The sequence below is a fragment of the Aphelocoma coerulescens genome, chromosome 5 (assembly GCF_041296385.1).
Source record: "Aphelocoma coerulescens isolate FSJ_1873_10779 chromosome 5, UR_Acoe_1.0, whole genome shotgun sequence".
NCBI classification, from domain to species: domain Eukaryota; kingdom Metazoa; phylum Chordata; class Aves; order Passeriformes; family Corvidae; genus Aphelocoma; species Aphelocoma coerulescens.
Genome location: NC_091019.1, coordinates 48,398,473 through 48,421,236, shown reverse-complemented (window position 1 = coordinate 48,421,236; position 22,764 = coordinate 48,398,473). Strand labels below are relative to the sequence as shown.

The 22,764-nt window shown below is 36.0% G+C and overlaps 1 long non-coding RNA gene across 2 annotated transcripts in view; it reads right to left on the bottom strand.

Annotated features, from left to right (window-relative positions):
• LOC138111748 (uncharacterized) overlaps positions 1-2,883 on the bottom strand; it is a 137,062-nt gene extending 134,179 nt beyond the window's left edge. For both annotated transcript variants that reach the window (XR_011151437.1, XR_011151438.1), the window contains exon 1: positions 2,747-2,883. This is a non-coding gene — a long non-coding RNA (uncharacterized lncRNA). The remainder of the gene's footprint in view (positions 1-2,746) is intronic.
• Positions 2,884-22,764: the final 19,881 nt, after the last annotated feature.

Below are 22,764 nucleotides of genomic sequence, written 5' to 3'. Positions count from 1 at the left end.
CTGTCACTGACTTGTAGCTCCTATCATAGATCCTTAGGGTTGTCTTGCTGCTCATCCCATCAGATATGAATATCTGCCTTTAAACCATGCTCCTAGGTGGTTGAGCCCCTTCCTGGAATTCATGCTGTTTGGTTTGGGCCACTTCATGGAAGTGAAAAAGCCTGACATTCTCAGTCAAGAATGAATATTTAAGCTGAAAGTTGGTTTCATTTATGCCTTTTTCCACAATGACAAAAACCATCACATATTCTGTTCCACTTTTCTACATCATGGGTGTGTGTGGACCAACATACAAAAATTTTAAAAGCATGGGTCTTCATTGGATCCAACTGATTCCATCTCAATAGATGATGCTGAGCTGCTATTTGACCAGTGTCTAAATAAGGGAGGGAGGAGGTGAAGGGAAATATAGAAAGAAGAGCATTGATCAAATAGACAAATACACAGAATATTTTTAAGAGTATAAAAACATGAACAGTCTTTCCATCTGGAAAGTGATTGCATAATTTCTGAACGTTATCCTGACAGACTAGGCACTGTTTCCATCTCACACACATACACAAAGATACAAAGAGTTATCACTAGATATGTATATGATTCACTTGTACTTGTGCCTGACTGGCTTCTCTGTCACTTTTTTTGAGTGCCCTTTTCACTTTTTTTTTTTAATTACCTTAGGAAATTACATTTAAATGTTGTCTTAGCAAATTAAAGCATTTCACCAGATGATTTACAGAAGCTTAACATGTTTTAATGCTCTCTTCTTTGTCATGTGACAGTTCAGTAAACAGTCTCTTGAATTTCTAAAAACCTCATTTCCAAAGCCTTTATTTGTGACTTACTTTCAAAGAACAGACCTGGGTATCTACTTTGTTTGAGAGATTGCTGTAAATCTCTCAAACTTTACTGATAACTCAAAATTTACTGATAACCCAGTCCTACGTCTGGGTTATCAGTAACTTTTAATTTCAAAAATTGGTCTAATAGGCCACATTGCAAACATGAAGGGCATTCTGCCCACTATGTTTCTAGAAGACACTTCCAATAATAACAGACACCCTAACACAGTGGTCTCTGCCACAAAAGGTACATTGCTAGAGGAGCTTCCAAAGAAGAAGGGGGACATTTTATTTCCTGAAAGTGTGTTTTGCCTTATCTCACCTTTGCTAAAAGTTGATTCATGAAACTCCATCGAACAAGGACTTTACAGACTTTAGTAGTATTTTATAAGGAAATATATATCATTTGTTATTAATTGTACCTACACTGGAAAGCTGCATGAGCTTCCACCAAAATTTATCTTTTAAGTGACTATATCACATGTACTTATAGTGTAATTCAAAAATGTTAAGACTGAAAGTGGAGAAAAGAGGAGAGGAAGAAGAAATGTAGGCTAAGAGCTCTCTGGTATTAGTAGTGCAGCTGAAGAGACTGGATGGGAGAAATAAGAACAACAACTCTTCTGAGAGATGATCCTGATGAGCAGTGAATACTTGCAAATCTAGTTATTTTCAAATCTGTGTCTTGGCAATTTTTTGTCCCACTATAAGTAATAACAGTTGTATTCAACATACAGCTGGTCCTCCCAACACACGTGGGGAAAGGAAGAGAGGAAATTTTGAAAGGTTATTAATGTAATTTACTTCCATAATCCTTTTTCTAAGCAAGAGATGTAAAAGATGGGAGATGTGCAGTTCCTTAATTTGTAATGGGCACAAGATTTTCTGAAAAAAAAATTAAACTATTATGGCTGTGACACTTAATAAGATATTCTAATTTACAGAATCTGACCTCTGGGGACTCCAGAACTGAGAAACCATGAACTGTATTTAATGCTTTTCTGCCACTCCTCTGCACTGACTGCTGTGGTGTTCTAAGTGGGGAAGTATAACTATGTTATTTCTAACTTTTGTTTTGCCAATGCAATCTCATGACCACATAGAAAATAACTCATTCTAGCATTTGTTAGCAAATCCCCTTCAAAATATTGCTTAAACCCTTATAAAATACATTTAAACTGTCTTAAAATGTCCCTACTGCTTCCAAAAGTTGCAAGATATCCTCTTATTCTAGTTTCATTTTGATTCAGGAAGGGCACTGCCTCTGTGAATGCTTTGAACACTAGATTATTCAATTACTCAAATCTGGATATATCTAGTAAATTTGTGACAAACTATTCTGTGATGAGCTTCTAAATAGTGAAAACACTCCTATTGAGGCAGACAATTCAGCTGTAAGCCAGCTTGCATACATAAAAATAACAAAAAAAAATTCTCACATACTGTAAATATCCATTTATTGAAAAGATCCTTAAACACATTTGCAATAGATGCAGTACTAGTAATTATTCTATATCCCAATCGTCTACTCCTTAAATCTTTCCTAAGGTTATTATCAGTTTGTTCAGTTTGCATTGCTAACAACCTCAAAAGATCTTACCTTGTAAAGTAATTTTGGAAAATGAAAATAAGAAAATGTGAACTATTCTAAAATAGAACAAGTCTATGTGGATGCAATAATTTGAAGTTTTTCCCTCTCATTACAAATACAAATTATAAATACCTCCCATGCTAGTGCAGCATTTCAATAGCAATGTTATCATTTTACCTAGACAAAAAAACCCCCACCCCAAATCTTTATGCTAATGACAGAAATTATATATGAAATAAGCATATGCCAATAGTATATAGTATTTGGTTTTACTGGGATACATGTCAGGAAAGCAGTGGGTTTAGTATGAACTTACAGTGAGATGAGAATGACTCATCTGTTTTTTGATTGCGTTTTTCAAAGCTGTTCAGCGTACGTGTTTATTTTCCTAGTCTTCTTGAGAAAATTCTGTCCATGGCAAACGATGGTTAGGAATAACTCACTAGGCATAATACACTCCCTAGGTCTGAAAAATGATTGATTCTATTGAGTATTTAAGGACTGTGGTTTCTATCTGGGCCAATGCACAAGGGACTGTCAGAACAGTTGTAACTTGACCTAAGCGCCCAGATGGAGATAAGGCTGTGACTGAATCACCTTGTCATCATGCTTGGACATGGAAGCTGGATCTTGTCCAACAGTATAATACTTCCAACCACTGCCAGCTCCAAGTGGCATAAAAAGCCTGGAGCAAATCACAGGAGAGAAAGATTATTTTCTGGCCTTTAGTTTTGGTACTTTTTTCCCCCCAGTTTGCATTTTTCTCAAAACCTGAATTCTCTCCCACCCCACAAATGTTATTACATGAACAAAATACGCATAGCCACTCTAACATAATGAGGAGTTCATTCTAGTCATTTAATAGAAGGAGGTATGCTTGTTAAATCAAATATTCACATATCCAAATGGTTGGGGAGTGTAATAAAAAGGAACCAATATGGTTTTGTTAGAGATGGCAGGATTTGTTCTGGTCTCAAAAGCTGGGTAATACTGTGTGCAGTTCAGGCATAGACAGTAATTAAAATGTACATTTTCTAGTAGCCTGCAAACACAGGGATGTGCTTCTTAGTCTAGTAAATATGACAGTTGTAAGCAGCAGGTATTTCGGGTGAACAATTGCAGGACATGACTGTTTTACTATCAAAAGAACTATTTACTGACTTAAGTACCTGGCTCTCTGAGCAGAACACACATGCATTGTTGAAGAACATAACAGTCAGTTTCGAAGGATGCTGCCCCAGAAGTCATATAGACAAAACATATCATCCTGCTTCAAAACATGTGGATCACTACTGAAAATTAAAATTAAATTCACCCTTTAATTAACAAGTAGTGTGTTTAAAAAAATTTATTTTTTACCTTGCATAAAAATACATAAAATTGTTCACAACTCAACAGTGAATATAAATATGTCTCCCCTCACCTCATTTTAGCTTTTAGCTTTTAGGCATAGTTAAAATGGCTACAGTTTTAATCTTTTTTCTATAAATTTTTTAAAGCAAAATACAAGTCACAAAATTTTTGGGAAAGGGAATTGGTTTTTTTGAGAAATTTTAAATGATTTAATTTCCTGAAGAAGAAAATCTCAAGGCTGAGCATGAAAATAATAAAGAATACTTACTGATGCTGCTGCTTAGTCCTTATTAGTTTTTAATGTGTTTTAAGCTATAAATATTTTTAAATAGAGTGCTTAATGGAAAGCTAAATCTTTGTTGAGTATCTAAACAGTTTTCAGGTAGGAAGGGGTAATTTTGAGTGGTTTGTTTAACTTTCTTCATGAGAAAGTCTCATTTATTCATTTATTCAACCATTACTTAAATGGTTGTTTTTCTATTCTTTTAGGTAGAAACATTAGTCTTGAAGGTACTTGTCTAAATTTACAAACTATAGAACTAAAGTTAACATCTATATATTATAGATGTAGAACTAAAGTCGAGAAACTAATTGGCTGCCCAAGTTCATACAGACTTAGGGCAGAATTGCTCAAGTCCAAGACTAATGCTCCATTCACCAAAGGTGTTCTGAGCTTTATCAAAGCATTCAATTGAGAAAAGCTGTCCACCTATGGGCTATATAGTAGGTGAAAGGCAAAAGAAAATCATGTCCAGACTGGAAAATGTGAGGCTGATAAATTCTGTATTAACAGAATTTGAAATATTTAAGTCAACATACTTGCATTAGCCTTCAACTGCACCATGTATTTGAAATCAGTGCAATGAAGAATCTATGTTGTGGTTCCCATTGGACCAAATTACATTTATATGTCTCATGGAATTTTAGCTGCTAAAATCTGTAAAGACCTAGGATGTGTGTAATAATTTGAAAACCTGCAGTAATCCAAACTTGACAGTATAGAGGAGCAGATAATGAAGATAAAGGGCTGGGATGTATTGATCAGAGTGACATTAAAATGGTTTCATTTTTTATAACATATATTTTATTATAAAAATTTGAAAATTTGAATGAATATGATGCCTTTAGCATTCCATTTTATAAAGAAAAATACAAAAATTATTACTTTTGTTCTATAAAGAAGGAAAAAGTTTGTTTAGCTACATGAAGATGCAAACCCCACAATCATGTAAGAAAAATACTTAAAGAAAGCACAACCATAGCAAATAGCCACTACTTTTGTACAGTTCACCTGCCAGAGCTCTGACAAGGCTAACAACAGCAGTTTTAAAACTTCAAAACCACTTCTTCCTTAAATATGCTTATTATGCTCTAGCCAAGGACCAAGCAACTACTCAGGGAAGCAGGTAGTTGTTATTTCCATGACTTTTCTTGAAATTATAAAAAACAATTTCATTTTGGAGAAAAAAAAGTCTTATCTGGATCTAAGCATGACTAAATCACAGCTCTATACCTGGAGTTAGGTCATCGTGTCACTGGGGTGAAGAAATGACAAGAACATCACAGACATCCCCAACATGCAAATGATACAAGAGCCACAAAAGTGAAAAGGTTGAAAATAGACTTTTTCTGATACCCTTTCCACTGCCTACTCTTGTCCTTTTGTTCACAATCATTGTGCACTACTAAATAAAGAGTGTTGCCTGGGCTGGTTTCCTTCTCTAAACAAGAAATTTGTAAACCCTTTCCAGAAGCCTGCATATTTCATTTTTGCTTCTCTTACAGTCCACACCTGAATTATGTAGAGAAGATTGAAAAATATAGCTTGGAATTATTCATGAATACAAAATAGATCTAGAAAAGACTTTGAGAATTTTTTTTTTAATTTTTTTTATAGATTCCTCATTGTCCTTTTTCTCTCATATAATTTTTTTTTACTACAGTCCAAATAAGACAAGGATAAACTGGATTCTACCATGGTTCTTTCACCGTCAACAGAATAATAATTTGCATTCTAATTGCAAGTGCATTATTATTCATGACCAATCAGAAAGAACACCGACTATTTTCAAAACCTCAATCAAGTTTCAAGGCTCACAGTGCGAAAAGGATGGGTGTGGGAGTGTGGAACAGTCATGATTTGTCCCTAAAAACCATGAGCAAATTTGATTGCAGAGACAGAAAGAATCCCCACAGGACCATTTTATAAAGCATTTTTCCAGATTCTTTTGTGCTGTCAGTCTCTGGATTAGAGAAATAACCTTACTGCTCTCTACCACAAAACTTCTCAGATCAAAGCTGAATTAAAAGTTAACTTTCAATGAAACTTCAAGGAATGTAAGTGCAAGCTGAATAGTCTTAGTAGGCATGACTTCTTATCAGATATTCCTTGTGAGGCGCATTACATATAGATTTAAATATATGCATGTATAAACATTTCTTTGTCTTTGAAGGGTGAAATGTCTAACCCATTTTCTTTCTGGGATTTCCACTGACTGATACCTCTAGCAGGGGCAAAACTGGTCAACCCGAAGGATCCCTGCTGAACTCAGTCAACAGACTGAACATGACCTCGGCAGCTGTTTCTGTTTTCAAGGTCACTACAAACCTCACAAGCTGTTTTCCTTTCCCTCCCTCATAGGATTAAACAGCAATATGGTAAAAACCAACTAACTTAAACATAACTCTCAAGAGAAAGTCAAAAAACAGTAAATACATCAAACAGGGACATATAAGGTTCATAAAAAGGTCCATTCAGGGTCATTCCCAAGGACTATGGCTCTTTTTCTGTTGCTGTTTGCTACACATCTAGCTGAAGGCAGGCTGTTACACTGCACATTTAGAATCTCTACACAACCACACCCTGCCTTTTTTAGCAGAACGTTCTTCTCATAGGATTAAATGGCTAAAATAGGAAGAAATCATTATTCTATTAATGTTCTGAACTAGAGGTACTCAGCTTGCAGCCTATGAATTAAGACTGTGAGAGAGAAAGGATTTATTCCTTTCTTCTGTCACAAGTTTAGAAACCCCAGTCTGAGCATGACAGGAACAAGAATAGCTATAAAGAAATGCTTTCTTCACTGGTAACTCAGGGCACACTAGAAATCAAGATAAGAAAATTAGAAACTGTGACTCAAGTATATGTTTGTCCCTACCTAGGTTCAAGCAAATTGGGAATCATTATGTTCTCTAACAGTGCTTGGCAAGCAATCTCTGGGAAGAAGTGAAGCAAAATGTGCCATCTTTTCACTCCCCACAGCCATTTAATCTCTTGTACTCAGGGAAAAAGAGTCATAGCACGTAAGTAGGCTGAAATTCAGGGCTCCCTCACAGCAGGGAATTCCTAAAAGTAATTTATGAGAGGTTTCTGCTACTTTAACAGTGTATACAGTTCAAGTTGAGTCAAGCTGCTGAGGGAACCTTTTCCAAGGGCCTACTTTTACCCTGGGATTTCAAACCAGCATATATGTTTATGGAAAACATGGACATGCTGACTGTTCTGTGTATAAAATGATTTAAATATATCCAGGCATTTCTCTACCAGCACTTCCCTCATACGTTCAGCTGATATGATACAGAGTTAATTCTAATATGCATGGTCATTAAGATATTGCTTAGGTATTTTCACTTCTTTCCTGGCTCAGTCTTCTTATAGAGAAATACACAAAAGGGTCAAAAACCTTATGAAAGACCTGTTCTCTTCAAATTGCCAGATTAGATTTGAAGGCTAAAATTTTCCTTCTTCCTTACAATGTCGGGGACTGAATGTTGTAATTTATTGTTTAAATATCTTCATGAAGGACCTTTGCCTATTATAGCAAAACTGTATTACAAAAGCTGCAGAGAAGACCACTGCACCCTGAATAGGCCTTCTGACTGAGGCCCTACACTGCTCCTTGATGGAGATAAGATGGTGACTCAGGTGTGGCCTGGGGGAAGAGGAATACATCCACAGAGGGATCAAACTTCTCATATCTCCTTTCCAGAGTGTTTGTTCAACTTTGTTCTCTGATTTCAAGATTTCATTTCCTATCATGAAATGAAGAATTTCATCTCATGAAAGGAAATGAAATCTTGCCATTTCAATGATAATCAATTCAGCAATTGAAAAAAAAAAAAGGAAATTTGGAAATTGAGTGAATACAACAAAATTGGTTGGGCTGAAATAAGGTGCAGTGAAAAGGACTGAGACTTGTCAAAATTATACTCACTGGAATCTCAAAATCAGGGAAGTAAGTCAAACAAAGAGAGTGGAGAAGAAATTGATGAAATATAATGTTAAAAAAAAAAAAATGAAGTTAAAACAATAAAAGCGAATGGGATGACATGAAGTGCAGGGAAATGGATCAATCTTTGCTGAATTGATTCTGATTGAAATCACAAGATTTCATTTCCTTTCCTGAAATGAAATTCTTCCTTTCAGGAAAGGAAATGAAATCTTGAAATCAGAGAACCAAGTGAAACTAACACTCTAGAAAAGACATATGATCAAATAAAATGCAATTGAAACAAAACCACAAATTTGGAAATGGAGTGAACACAATGAAATGCACTGGGAAGAAATGAGGTTCAGTGAAAAGGACCAAAACTTGCCAAAATCATTCACACTGAAATCCTGAAACCAGAGAACGGAGTGAAGAGACAGGAAAAGAAATTGATGAAATGAAATACTAAAGAAAAAAGTGAAAATTCTGAAGCAAAGTGAAAACAATAAAATGACCTGGGATGACATGAAGTGCACAGAAATGGACCAAACCTTGCCAAAGTAATTCTCATATGATAAAATAAAATGCAATTGAAAACAATTTGGCAATGGAGTGAATACAATGAAATCGATTGGGATGAAATGAGGTGCAGGGAAAACAACTGAAACTTGCCACAATTATACTCACTGAAATCTCAAAGTCAGGTGTGGTGATGCAAGGTTTTTATTGTATTTTCATACGTTTTCTTTACGCCAATGGTTCATCCCTACCTTCCCCACTCCTACTCCCAGTTGGTTTCCCCCAGACCCAAGCTGCTCCCCTGGTGCTCCCTATGTGGTTGTTTTCCTCCCCTTGTTCCGGCTCTTTCCCTATCAATCACCCAAACCCCTCCTGTTGTTCTCGAAGGTTCAGTGTCCGTCACCTGAGCCCTCCCTAATTACCCTAATATGGTCTCCGTCAGTCCCCTGAGATCCTGCCCCCTCGGATACCTTCCCTCTTGGAAATCCCCTAAACCTGGACGCCCCATTGGGGCATGTGACCCCTTTCTCTCCACCCACCAAGACCATTGGACCAGATGTGAGTCCATCCTTCCAGCGTCCCTCCCTCCTAATCCGCTTGTTGGTCCCTAGTTGGTTTACGCCCCTTGTTCAATCCTTCCTTTATAAGGCATGGTCACGTTGCAACTGTTGCTTGTCCTCAGAGGAGACCCTTCAATGAAGTTGGATTCCCTCCCGTGGCAAGCCTCCCTGCTACTTTTATCTCTCCCTTGGTGGAGGGCTGCTGACTGCTATGTTGTCTGGAGCCGGTGCTCTGCAGGGTAGAGCAGAGGCTTCAGAGGAGCAGCTTTAAAGCTCCGTGCCTCCGGCTGCTCCCCACTCCGGCCTCACACTGCTGGAGCTAGCCTGGACAGTGGACAGCAGCGATCACTAGCGGTCACTGCGACAGTCAGGGAAAAAAGTTAAAGGAAGAGTCTCGGCAAGAAATTGATGAACTTAAATGAAATGAAAAAAAAAAAATCTGAAATGAAGTGAAAACAATAAAAAATTATGGAATGACATGAAGTGCATGGAAATGGACCAAACTCCCAAACTGATAGTCATTGAAATCGTAAGATTTCATTTCCTTTTCTCTCAAAGTCAGAGAACAAAGTCAAAGAAACTGACTGGGGTGGAGTTATAATGAAATGAAATTCAATCGAAAGAAATAAAATTCAGAAATGAAATTATTGTAATCGAATGCAAGGAGGTGACATAAAAGGCTCCTGTTTCTATGCCTTTTGTAGTTGCAATGTCCCTGGAGGTCTAGGCTTTTTGTTTTCTCAAGCTTAAACTTAAGCGTGAGCCTAACCCTAAGCAGAGGAGTAAAAGCGGACTTTTGCTGAGGTGCCCATGACATGGGTGGTGGCAAGCAGAAAGATGTGGAAGGAGCAATATTTGGGCAGTTCTGTGCTCTCCTTTGCACGCCTTTTGCAGTCATAGTGTCCCTGGAGCTCTCAACTTTGTGCTTTTCTCAAACTGTTACAAACTGGTTTAACACTCAAGACCAAGGGAAACCAAGCTTATGTGAATAAAACTGATCTGACCCAGAAATGTTTGACTTATGCACAAAACGTGATTAAAACCAAACAAGGTTAGATGGTGGTACCAAAAAATTGATATGTTTTATTTAATAGTAAAAGAGGCAAAGAGAAAGACAGGAAGGAAGGAAGGAAGGAAGGAAGGAAGGAAGGAAGGAAGGAAGGAAGGAAGGAAGGAAGGAAGGAATTTGGAAGGAAGGAAGGAAGGAAGGAAGGAATTTGGAAGGAAGGAATTTGGAAGGAAGGAAGGAATTCGGAAGGAAGGAATTCAGAAGGAATTCGGAAGGAATTTGGAAGGAAGGAATTCGGAAGGAATTCGGAAGGAAGGAAGGAAGGAATTCGGAAGGAATTCGGAAGGAATTCGGAAGGAATTCGGAAGGAATTCGGAAGGAAGGAAGGAATTCGGAAGGAATTCAGAAGGAAGGAAGGAAGGAAGGAAGGAAGGAAGGAAGGAAGGAAGGAAGGAAGGAAGGAAGGAAGGAAAAGATTTGTTCGTGGAGGGGGTGGGGGAAGGGTATAGAGGGTTATGGAGAATGACAAGGGTTAGGTGGAAGCATATCACCCTTCCAGGGGTCCCAATGATGTCTCGTTGCTCCGCTCCATCTGGTCTTCTTGGTGGTGAGAGCTCCCTGCTGCCACTGCTGCACTGAAAAGTGTAGAATCTCATGGATTAATATACATTTGGGTAGGAACGCCCGGGTGCCTCCCTTGCAGGGGTCCAGTTTGACACTGTCCCTTGCAGCACTGTGGAGCTGTTGCATCATGTTGCAGTGTTGGTGCAGGGTCTGGGGACCCCTTTAGGGGGGGCCTTTGATGGGCGTGTCACCCCTCTGTCCTTCACGTGGATGCGGCTTTTCCCGGGGTGAAGGGGCCCCTCAGCTGGGCTCCTCTGCACAGTGGAGGATGGGCAGCCACTGCCTCCGACCAGAGGCTTTTCCAACACACACCCAAAGCCTCTCCTCCCTCCACCCTTTGGTGTGAGGTCTGTTTGAGCCCAGCAGCTGATAGCCCTGGGGCTGTGGTCTCCACCCCGGAGAGCTAAACTTGATTCCTCTGTGTATGCATTCTTCTTCCCCCAGGCCACACCTGAGTTACTATCTTATCTCCTTCTAGGAGCAGTGTAGGGCCTCAGTCAGAAGGCCTATTCAGGGTGCAGTGGTCTTCTCTGCAGCTTTTGTAATACAGTTTTGCTATAACAGGCAAAGGTCCTTCATGAAGATATTTAAGCAATAAATTACAACATTCAGTCTCTGACAAACAGGATGGAAGTGTTGACTTTACAATAGCTTTGAACTGCCAGAATGGCCCCAAGCAGTTGTAGGAAGGCTGAGAATGTGGACCAGAAAATTTGGAATGGCTTCAGAAAATTCCCAAATTTCCTATGCTGTACCAGCTCATGTTGCCAAAGGAATAATGCTTTGGTGCTGTGCAGTGCAGCTGTGTGACTATTCAAAAGTACATTTGAAAACGCAACATCAGCAGGCTTCAACTGCATGTGGGTCTGGATTCTCAAGTAGGTCTAATTTAGCAAATGCCCCACAGGAATAGGAAACACTATAAACATATTGTCATAACGGAGAAAAAACACAGGGACTCATTATACACACTAATCATTATTTCTCTCACTTATTCAGATTTGTTTTGTCTGCTTTTGCTTAATTGTTCCTTTTTCATTCTTATATATTTTCCCCTACTCTATCAACCAAAGAAACAATTGTTCATGACACACAATTAAAAGAGAACTTCTCAATTTTATTTTAATACAAGAATTATGTATTGCTATTATATTTTGGTGGTATTTGCAATTACACAATAGGATAAAGCCCATAAGGATTATGAATCTCCCTCTTTTAAAACTATTGTTATCTGCTATTAGGAAAATTTTTCTCTCTATAGAAAATACTGTATAGCACATTTAGGTATATAAAAAGGATTTCATGCCTCTGCCTGAAACATCAAGGTAGATATTTATTCATTTATTCATCAATTCATAATATTTCAGGAGCACAATCAGGGGAACTATTGTACTGGACCCTGGACAAATGAAATCCCAAAACTCCTTGATTTAGAATATTTATAATGAATGATGCAACTGTAGAATTAAATATTCTCTTTCCATTCAGTATCTAAAAGACAATTAACCTTTTCCCCATATGGTAATTCTGAATGCCTCAGGTAAGTGAAGTAACAACAAAGGAAGTGATCAAGTACAATAATAAGATCAGCTTGTAAATTTTTGGAATTCTTTTTAGAATAGCTTATAAAATTTCCACAGTAACTATGAAAGAAATATGGTCCCTACACAGTCACCTAGTACTTGATTGTACACTCTGCTCAGCATTTCATGTTAAGCAATATAGTGAGAGTTCAAAACATCACTTCTGGCACCTGATACCTGTAAAGAAGGATGTCCATAGAGTGGTCATATAATGCTATTGGTCACATATATTCAAGCAATATCTACTTCTGTGTGGAGAAGAAGGTTGTTCTATGTACTTGCATAGAAAAATTGCTTTGAATTCTCTTTGCATCCTATTATACTCAGAACTGATCTAATTATGTCTGTCTTCTCACTTCTCGAGTGCACACTATTGATGTTGTGGCACAAAACAATTCTGCTTCTTCTCTGAAAGAGAGCCTAAGATTTCAAGGTACAAGGAAATTCACATGACTCAGTTATTCTTCTTTGTGTATCATGCCTGGAGATGTTGTGACAGAAGGAAGAACTATTGTATGCAAATGAAATTTTCTAAATTTCCTAAACCTCTAGAAACCCCTGGAATAAATCTAGTCATTCCATTGCTGCAATAATTTCCATTTGGGACCAAAAAAAAAAAAAAAACCCAAACCCAAAACTTCTCATACATTTAATTTAAAAATTGACTTATTTTTACATAGATATACCACAACATTGCTCAATCTGCCTACGTCTTTTGTCTCCATGTTTCCTCTGTCTTTTTCTTTCGATAATGCTGTCTTCCCTAAGAACTTCGTGTCTTTCCAAGACCTTAATTTAAAATTATTTTTCTGCATTTTAACAGATGGCTCTAAAGCACACAGAAAAGGTGGAACACGTTAGTAACACAATAATCAGTTAAGGGCTGGAGGGGGAGAAGAGATAGGAAAAAATATGTTTCTCTCCTAGTCAGCAGAAAATAATTTTGTTTCTTAAGGTTTTTCTTTTAAAACCTTACTCTAAAGTATTTGTAAACAATAGAGAAAGCAGAAGAAAGTAGATAAAGGATTCATGTATAGTAGGTTCATGTATTAAAAAATTATGTATAAAATGTAAGCAAAGAAACAGCACATTATTGGGGTTTTTTATGTGAGTGTGTTTAGGTTTTTGTTTGTTTTGGTTTTTTTTTTCTTTTTTTCCTAGCTGAAAGCTGTTGCCTGGGTCCATTTCCAAAGAACTAAACATATAATTATATAACATGTAATTACTCAGCTTTCCAATTATATACAGCAAGGTCAGAAACTCCCTGCATTTGCATGGAAGGGCTAATAAAATGGGTCTCAACACCTGGTCCTCGCTTGAGGAAAATAAATTTATTGAATGAAATCCAAGGGTAAAAAACCCAGCATTAGTGCTTTGTATTCTTGTTTTTTACCAACTATGTTTCTTAATAAAACCGAGGATGCTGCAGTAGAATTAGGCTGGAAGTCTCAGAAATTCTGAGTGCCTTGATCCCCCTAAGAACAGGTAAGATTATTAAGGAAACAAAGAATTAGAATTATTTTCCTAATTCTCTGAAGACACCTATGCAGCCTACCATATTCCATTATGGAAACCCATTACAGGGTACATCCTGAACAGAAAAATATAAGGTTTCTTCCCTAAAGAAGATTATTTAAATTCTAAACCAAGCTTTTTTGCCCTATTAAGATTGGCACTTTTCTTCACCAAAAAGAGTCATCAGAAATCCTGGAACAAAGACAGGTCTTTTACATTCCCTTACCAAAGGGATTAATAGAATTCTTAAATATTCTCTGTATGTTCATGTTTTCACCCAAGTTCTTTCTCAGCTCTTGACAACCAGGTTCCATTAATTTTTATGAGTTTAAGAGAAGTACAATAGCCATTTGTTGCTTTTAAAACACTGACATTTTTCTGTGGAGTGGCCAGTCACAATTCTATTCATGTAGAATACCAAACATAGCTATTTAGTTCATTGTCAACCTCTATCAGAAAAAAATGCATCACCTGAAGGCAAAAAATCCTTTTTCCTTTTGTTTATCTGTAATATAAGTCAGTAAAGTATTGAAAAAGTGAAAACTTGCCATATGTCCCACAAATTCAAAGCTACGTGTAGGAGATGGGACAAAAAGTTATTACTAGATTTTCTGAACATTTTAACCATGTTCATGCTGAATCCTTCAGAGTGTAAAGTCCAGAATCTACAGTGAAATTTGTGATGGGTAGGAAGGTCCTTAAGGTCACCTTATGTTCAAGGTATAAAGAAGATGCTCAGAATGAAACTCAGAACACTAAGAAAGAAACATTTCAGCCTGCAAAAAATAAACAAACTGAAAAAAGAAGAGAGGACAGTTTAGTGGAGAACATGGTGGTGGTGCTCAGTTGACAGTTGAACTTAATAATCTTTAAGATCTTTTCCAGCCTTAATGATTCTATGATTCCGTGGGTCAACCTGCTTCTTCTGTACCTGGTTGAATATGTGTTGGGATGTTTTCTTCAATTGTCTAACTGATGAGAGGCAGTAACACAAGTAGCTACTCCACCCAATATGGTGCTTTGAGCCACTTCCTCTTTGTTACATCTTATTTTTAATGCATTTTCATATGTCTAGATTAAAGAGAACTTATGTGTAACAATATTCCAGTTTGATTTCTCTTTCTTCCTTCTGTGATCATAGTTATATTAGGATTGCTATACTTGTTTAGGTTAACCTAGATTTTTCTGTGCTACAAAATTTGATGTTCAGGTCACCATTCACAGTATTTAAAATCAGTCTTCTATTTTGTATTTATCCCTTTTAAAGTTAAATAAACCTTTTCTTATGTTGAGCAGAATTATAGAACTATTTAGAAACTCCTCAAACATCTGATTCACTCCTCCTACAGTATATTCTTCTTATACTTTATGTTATGCATTTTCCATTTTTAAGAATAGTGTTTATCACAGCACTGCTCACTTTAAACTGTAAGCAGGTTGTCTCAGCCTTTGGAAGTTAACTCACAAACATTTCTAATTGCCATACACCTGGCTTTCTGTTCAAAGAGTGATCCAAAGCCTTGTAAGAGCCATCAAGTAATCACTGATAATTTGATCATACCTTGAAAAGATAACAAAGTGAGTAAAGATTGAAAATGATGGATTTTCAGTCCTTTTCATATAACAATGGAATACAATATAAAAACTGAAGGAGAATTTGTAAATTGGGTGCAATTTTAAAAACATATGAGAATTAAAAAGTACTCACCACCTAAACCAAAGGATGAAATATGGACTCATTTTATACTGTTACAGCAGCTCCCTCAAGCCAGTGTTTTTTTTAATAATAGGCATATAGAGCCTTGATTATTTCCTAGCCAAAAAAGAAATAGCAGTAGATCTAATCACATTTTTGAAATCTGTAAGTTGTTTGTGTTCTCGTTGTCATCATAGTCCAAAAAACAACCATGTTTGTCTCAGCCTTTTGGAAAAACCTGCTAAGAGCACTTGATCCACTGATCTTTCAAAGCTGGTATATATCTAAATAGGTCTGTCAGAAAGAAAATGGGCTTTCCAAATGTTTCAGGAGGTCTGTGGGACTTTAAGGACCTTTATTCATAATTTATCTTAAAAAGGTATTACCACTTTTTTTTTTTTTCCAGCTCATTTATCTATTAAAAGTTTTGAAGGTAAACATGCAAAAGAGAAAGGAGAACGTTGGGGTTTTTTTTAAAGAAATCTTTCTAACCACATTTATATAGCAAAACAAAATTCAGTATATTATATAACAGACCTGTCAAATTGAGAAATTTTTTTTTTACTTAAAAAAAAAAAAGCTAAAAAGGCCACATGGAGGACACAGTATCATCTATCATGTTTAAAAGTGTCCATGTCTCAATCTGTGAGAAATCTTGCAAAGATCTCTCCTGCTTTGAAGTGGCTGCTTTTATGCAAAGATGCAGAAAACCACCACAGAGAAAAGATATCACTCTCAATATTATCATGCTCTGAACTACAGAAAACAAACTGAAGAGAAGTACTCACAAGTTTACAAGGCCTCAGGTTTCTGTGGAACATAGCACTAGAAAAGGCATATAATTTTTGACCAAGAGACTTAATTTCTTCAGTGCAAGGCTTCATGATGCTTCAAATGGGGATGGAATTATTCTACTCTATGACTTCAACAGCAATGTCTAAATCCAGAAGTAGATGTCTCTGACTTTTCGTTTTCTCTGTATTTTTTGCATTGAGCTAAATTGAAAATAGTGGTTTAGGTCCCTATAGATCAAATTGAAAAGAAAATATAACGTGTACTTTTAAGAACATTCTTACTTGTGATGATTTCATGGAGACTAGTGTTCTTCTCCCCTCTTCTGAAAACAATGGTGTGATAATCACCTAATAGCTGGCTTCAATCACAGAAGTGTAATTACAGAAATAACCTAATCATACCCAGTGGTGTGTTATTTTTTTATTATCAGCATAAGGTGTCTTTTTAGATGACTATGGAATAGCTATAGGTATTAGTCTTTAAGTTTCAAAACTCTGCTGGTGAAGGAAACTGACACAAAGAAAAAAAAATGATTACATTTTACTTTTGTGAAATAAAGAAACATTTAGAAGAGTGGAAAAACTTTTCCTTCTCTATTTTACTTGAAAACATAAGCTGGTTTATGATCACCTATTGCATTTAAGGACGAGGCAGAGAGGAGAGAGGAAAATCAATTTCCATTTGGAAGATATTTAAATAGCTTTGTCATGGTCTGTCCCAAGCTGCTACTTCAAAACATATCTGAAGCGACTTATAATTTCATTTTCTCACCACCTAACGTTCATCTACTTCCAATCTCAATATGAAACTGATTATAATTCTAACAGGACTCCATCATCTCATGATACTGGCTAGCATTTAGAAATTCCTACTCAATGAGGGTATCTAGCCTCATATTACCCAGATGCTTCAACCATAGATTTGATTCTAGTCACTGTTTTCAAAAAGATTCCACTATAACTTTAGCCTTTTAGCACTGGCTGTTTAAATCATATCATAATCCACGTTGGTTAGGAGTTGTGTTTAAGAACTCTGTTCAGAGGCTGCTCTCCTGCAAGCAGAGGTCAAAGTTTCTACTTGGCATCAAACATTCCTAGCTAGTCTTGTTTAAGAAAGAGAGAAATCAAATATTCACAGTTCCTTTCCTCCTTGTAAAATAATTCTGGAGTTGTTACACATTTAGTGGGAACATCTGGATCCATGGATAAAAGAACACAGCTGTCTTACATGATTTATGATTCCATTTTCCTGTCTTTACCCGGGGCCAATTTCAGTCTTTTTTTTTTACTCTCACCCCCCATCCTTTAGCTCATATAACTGTCATTCTTAAAGTATTTTAAGATGGTTCTCACTTTCTGACTGTCCCAATAAATCCACCTTGAATTTCTTATGCTTGTTACTGCAGTATTGGTTCAGCTGACAGATATATTAATCTTTGAACAGAGAAATTCTAAGCAGAGTTTTTTAATAAAAATAACAAAAGAATGAGGCTTAAAATTGAGTAAAAATGTTGCTTGTTAATGTTAAAATTTTGCACTGTGAAATTCATGTCTGGGCATAGGGCAGGTGATATGGGATACAACATCATAAAGTAACCCCAAGACAGATATGCTTCATGCTCTTGTTAATTTAGCTGAGTAATGTCAAAAAGAAAAATCCTATTTTATCCTATTGAAAATGATGCTTCTTAATAATTCACATTTACAGTTGGACTTGCTGCTCTTAAAGGTCTTTTCCAATCTAAATGATACTATCAAATTATTCTATGATAATACTTAGGTAAATAATATGAAAAGTTACTTCTGTTACAATTTTTATTTTCTTTCTTTATAAAACATAAACCAATTGCATTCTCCTTGCAAATTATTTGCCATGGGTTCTTTAGCATATTACTAGCAGAATGTGAAAAAAGTAATTCAGAATGCAATTTTCTGACATTTTTTTTGTCTGAGCTTAGGTACATTAAAATTTGTGCTATTTTAATACTATGAATTCTGCCTGTGCACTGTTAAAAATGGAGCAATCTTGCTGCAGTAAAACAAAACCTGGAATACAGTTTCCTTACTTGAGGACATTACAAGGCACTTGAAAATCAGCAGAATGCTGTTTATATTAGAGGTTACCTCAATATAACTATATAGTGCTGGGGTATAATACTGGGACAAAAAAAATATGTCTGATCTTAAGATCAGACATTGATAATAGGATAAAGATGGCTTAAATAGCTTCAAGTCTTTGAGCCATGGGATTAAATCTAGGCTGCTGAAAGGTATTGTAAGTTACAACAGCCTCCTTCTCTGAGTTATTCAGCATCAACCGACCTGCACAGAATTATGCCTGTGAGGACAGCAATGCATTTAAATTCTCCAAGACTTTTCCATTATTTACAACATGCACAAGTAGAAATGTGTCATGCCCAGAATTAATTTGTGCTCACATTATTTTGTAGGAATAGAATAACCCATTTAAGTAAATTAGACTATTCTTGATGTGAAACTGGGTAAAAAATTTTGTTTTTCCAAAGTGTTTGTTCCAAAGCAGAAAAATTTGTTTATCTTTCAAAGACATGTAGTTATGAATTTATCTATAGAAATTTCTTAAATTTTACTATGAGTATTTATTAGTAAATCATTACACCAGTACATCAAAATATCACAGAGTCTATGGATTCATGATTCAGAGGAAAAATGAATACTGAATCAAACAAAATTTACAAACAATTCTAAAACTACTCCAGTAAATGTTTTTTTTTGCTGATAGAAATCTTGTACTATGTTTTTAAAAACTGGATCAAATTTCATTAATTTAATACAGATCTAAAAATATATAACTATTTTTTATAAGTACTTCTATAGGAAAATTGCTTTTTCTTACTAGACTTGAATCCTGTTTCTACTAAGTCAGTGATGAGACTTCTAGGATTCCACTCAAACTATGGGCTTCCCATGGGAATCTTCTACTTTGTAAGAACTGAAAAAAATCAGTTTTCTTATTTTTATGGTAGATAAGAGGAAAGTACTTCTTCCTCTTTTCATGTCCAAGGAATAGAGCTTCATTTTGCCTTTATTGTTGTCTCTATATAGAACAACAGTTCCTTGAACTTTCCACCTAAACAATCCTAGCTTCTTGAGCCTCTTGAAATCTCAAAGGTAATTTAATGGTCTTAACAGTCAGCAAAGAGAAAATTGTATTTTTGCTCAAAGTGACTGGATTTGTTTTATTCACAAAGACCTGAAAGTATATCTTGTAATGAAAACGTGCAAAGAGCTCTTTCAGAGTTCAAACAGGAAAGTTCGTTCTCAACAGCCTACATAATTTTTCACTTTGGTGAGATTACAAAAAAATACTTGGCAAATATTATCTGTTTAACAGACATTAGAAGACTACCACCAGATTTTAGTTATTTGTAACTAGTCTTCACCAGAAGTGAAGCATATGAAGATGCTTAAGGTATAATAGCACCTCACTTTCTATTGTATATCCATTTTCCTTGATTCTTGCATTGTCAAGAGGACTTATGTCTTTGTCAGCTTTTAATGAGAGGCTTAGAGTCAGCATGATAATTCAAAAACTGTATTGACAAAACAAGATCCTCTTTGAAACAAAAAGGTAATTCTGCTTAACAAAGATCCTGCACTTTGACACAGGGGAAAAAATTGTCAGAGGCAACTTGTCAATTTACCAGCTTCTGAGTATAAGCAGGCCAAGAGTACAGTATAATTAATTGGTAAAACAGATCACAAGGGTTTAGGTTCCTGTACTGGTTAATATTATCAATGGCCTGCTATTTTTTATAATGTCAATCTGTTTCTTTTTTTCCTGAAATGATTGACAGAATGACCCAACTGTTATAAACAGTGTTGAATTTGATGCCTTTACCATTGCTTAAAGGGAAGAAGTCAAAATACAGATGGAAAAGTCAAGGAGTGTAATGGTGTTTCTGTTATAATTAAGTTTTACGCTGGCAAGACTGTTCACAACAAGCTACAGCCTATTTAAAAATTTATCAGATAGTCAAATATGGCCTGTAAAGTGTGAATTAAAAAAAATTTCTATTTTTTCACATGTGGAAGCTAGCTTTGAATTTCTTCTCAATTTAGCAGGGAGAAGAGATTGCATATCTTTCTTCCTCACAAAAGTAAATAAGTTGTATACTACTTAGAAAGAGATACATTAAAGAGAAAAGCATATATGGGAAGTAATATGGGAAAGAAAGGACCTCCTCTGCTTGCAAAGGTACAGAGAAGTAAGCACAAACTGCTTCAGGTAAGTATAAAATGTACTTCCCTCTTTATGCTACCAAACCCTTCATAATTCACTACTCAGAAAGCTTCACCCAAAGGTAAATCATCATCATATGAGTTATGATATACTTACGAAATAATTAGTTTAACTATTTTTAATGCTATCTTCTTCACAACTTTTCTATTTAGCTGTGATGGGAATGGGAAGTAATAAAACACAAGCAGAAACCTTACAAATATTGTGGAGGCTCTGTCAGAGGATGCCAATAATCCCAGTAATGAATACAGATCAGCAGGATACTTGCTGTATTCCAAAAGGCTCGGTTTATACACAAGGATTGCACTGTTATGACTGTATCAAAATACTTATGTAGTGCAATTTCTTAAGTATGGTTGTGATTACTGGCTTAGTGATATGAAATTGTGTTCACTAGTAGTTTATTTCTTCTTCTCCAAGAAGTAGGACTGATAAAAATAATGCATAATTGTATACATCTCAGTATAAAGGGAAAAAAATAACCAAGCCACCCGCAATTTACCAGTTAAAAAAACTTGGTTCAGACCAGACTTCAGGTTCCAAATGCAACAATTTTCGCACATAAAAAATACAGTACTTATTAGGAACACAGTATTTTATTTCTGCTCTGACCAGAACTCAGTACGCAGTAGGCAGTGTACTAAAGTATTTTAATTTTTTTTGCTGCTCAGACTTTTGTTTCTGGAGCTTAGCTGTGTGTAAAAGAGAGCATTGATAATTCTCCCAAGCAAACAAAACAGGATACAATTTTTATTCTCTTTACTGCCATTAGTATAGTAGGTTGGTGGTTTTTGGGAAGAATGGAGTCCTCAAAAACATTGTATGTAGAAGACCTGTTTCCTCCAGGGAAGAAAAATGCTCTGCTTAAATGGAGAAACAAAAGAGTGAAGTCTTTTCAGAGGACTACTATGAATATTGTTTTATAAGGACAAGATCTGGATATAGGCTAGTAATGAGGAAATTACTTCCTTCAATGTCTATCACTTATTCAAATAATAGACCTTGGCACATATACTTATATGATTTTGACTTGTCATGTTGATAAGATTGAGTACCCAAGACACATTTTGCTGCTCTTTACAGCAGGATTTCACTAACCTTCCTATTGATATTGTTCTGCCTTACATCCTTAGGTGATTCCGATTACCAATCAGTGCAAAGAATGTCAGGAAAAAGGAAATGAGCTGATGAATTCCTTTACATGTTATATATGTGTTAAATTTTTACATATAGCAAAGTGTAAATGACTGTCTTGTACTCACAAATGCATTTCTGTTTCTGTGAATACTTTAATGTGTTTCTTCTGAAACAGATACATGCCCTGTATCTGTTGTGGAGGAAAGGTATGAGGGTGTGTTATGAAGTGCTTATAGACATACCTATAAATAACATTGAGATAATATATTTTGATTGAATTCTTCATCTGTTCATTTCAAAAACTGGGCTATTTTACTCGAAGCATTTTACTTTCCCTGTTCCTTTATGAAAGGCAACCTTTCAGATACATATTCAACTGATTACTTTTGCTGACACTGGGACAGACAGAAAGAGAAAAGCTAAAGACATTGAGTTTTTCTCCCCATCTTAAAACATCTGTTTTGACACATTTTTCTTTCTTTTTTTTTTTTTTTTTTTAAGGTTTGGGATTGTTTTGGTTTAGATCCCACATAGAATGAAAACAAATGTCATACACTGAGAGTTTTCATGCCCTGAATCATTATTCTCCAGACAGTTGCGGCTATGGTGTGAGTGTGTCATGTGTGTAAATAAAGCACAAAGGGAATGAGATATTACTTTAAATGCCTTCACCTATGAAATAGCTAAACAAAAAGTGAAAAAACACACATTGTAAAAATTAAGAAACTGGATGAGAATACCCACATTTGACATGAAAAGGAGAAAGATACAAACAACTCCCAAACTCCAGGTGCAAGGAATCAAACCAATGTTGTCTTGCATTCCAGCCACATCTTTTATTGCGTATAAAATATAAAAGACGTCTCTCCCTAACACTTTGCAACAAGTGGCTGGTTATTACTTATTCCTCTGGTATTCAGTGTAGGGTGATAACAATCATGATGACCTAACTTGGTTTTACATGTGGGATTATCTACTATTGCAACAAGGCCTAGACATTGGATTCAGAAATATGCAGTAACATTGGCAGTAGTTTGTTCTGCACTAAGTGGGT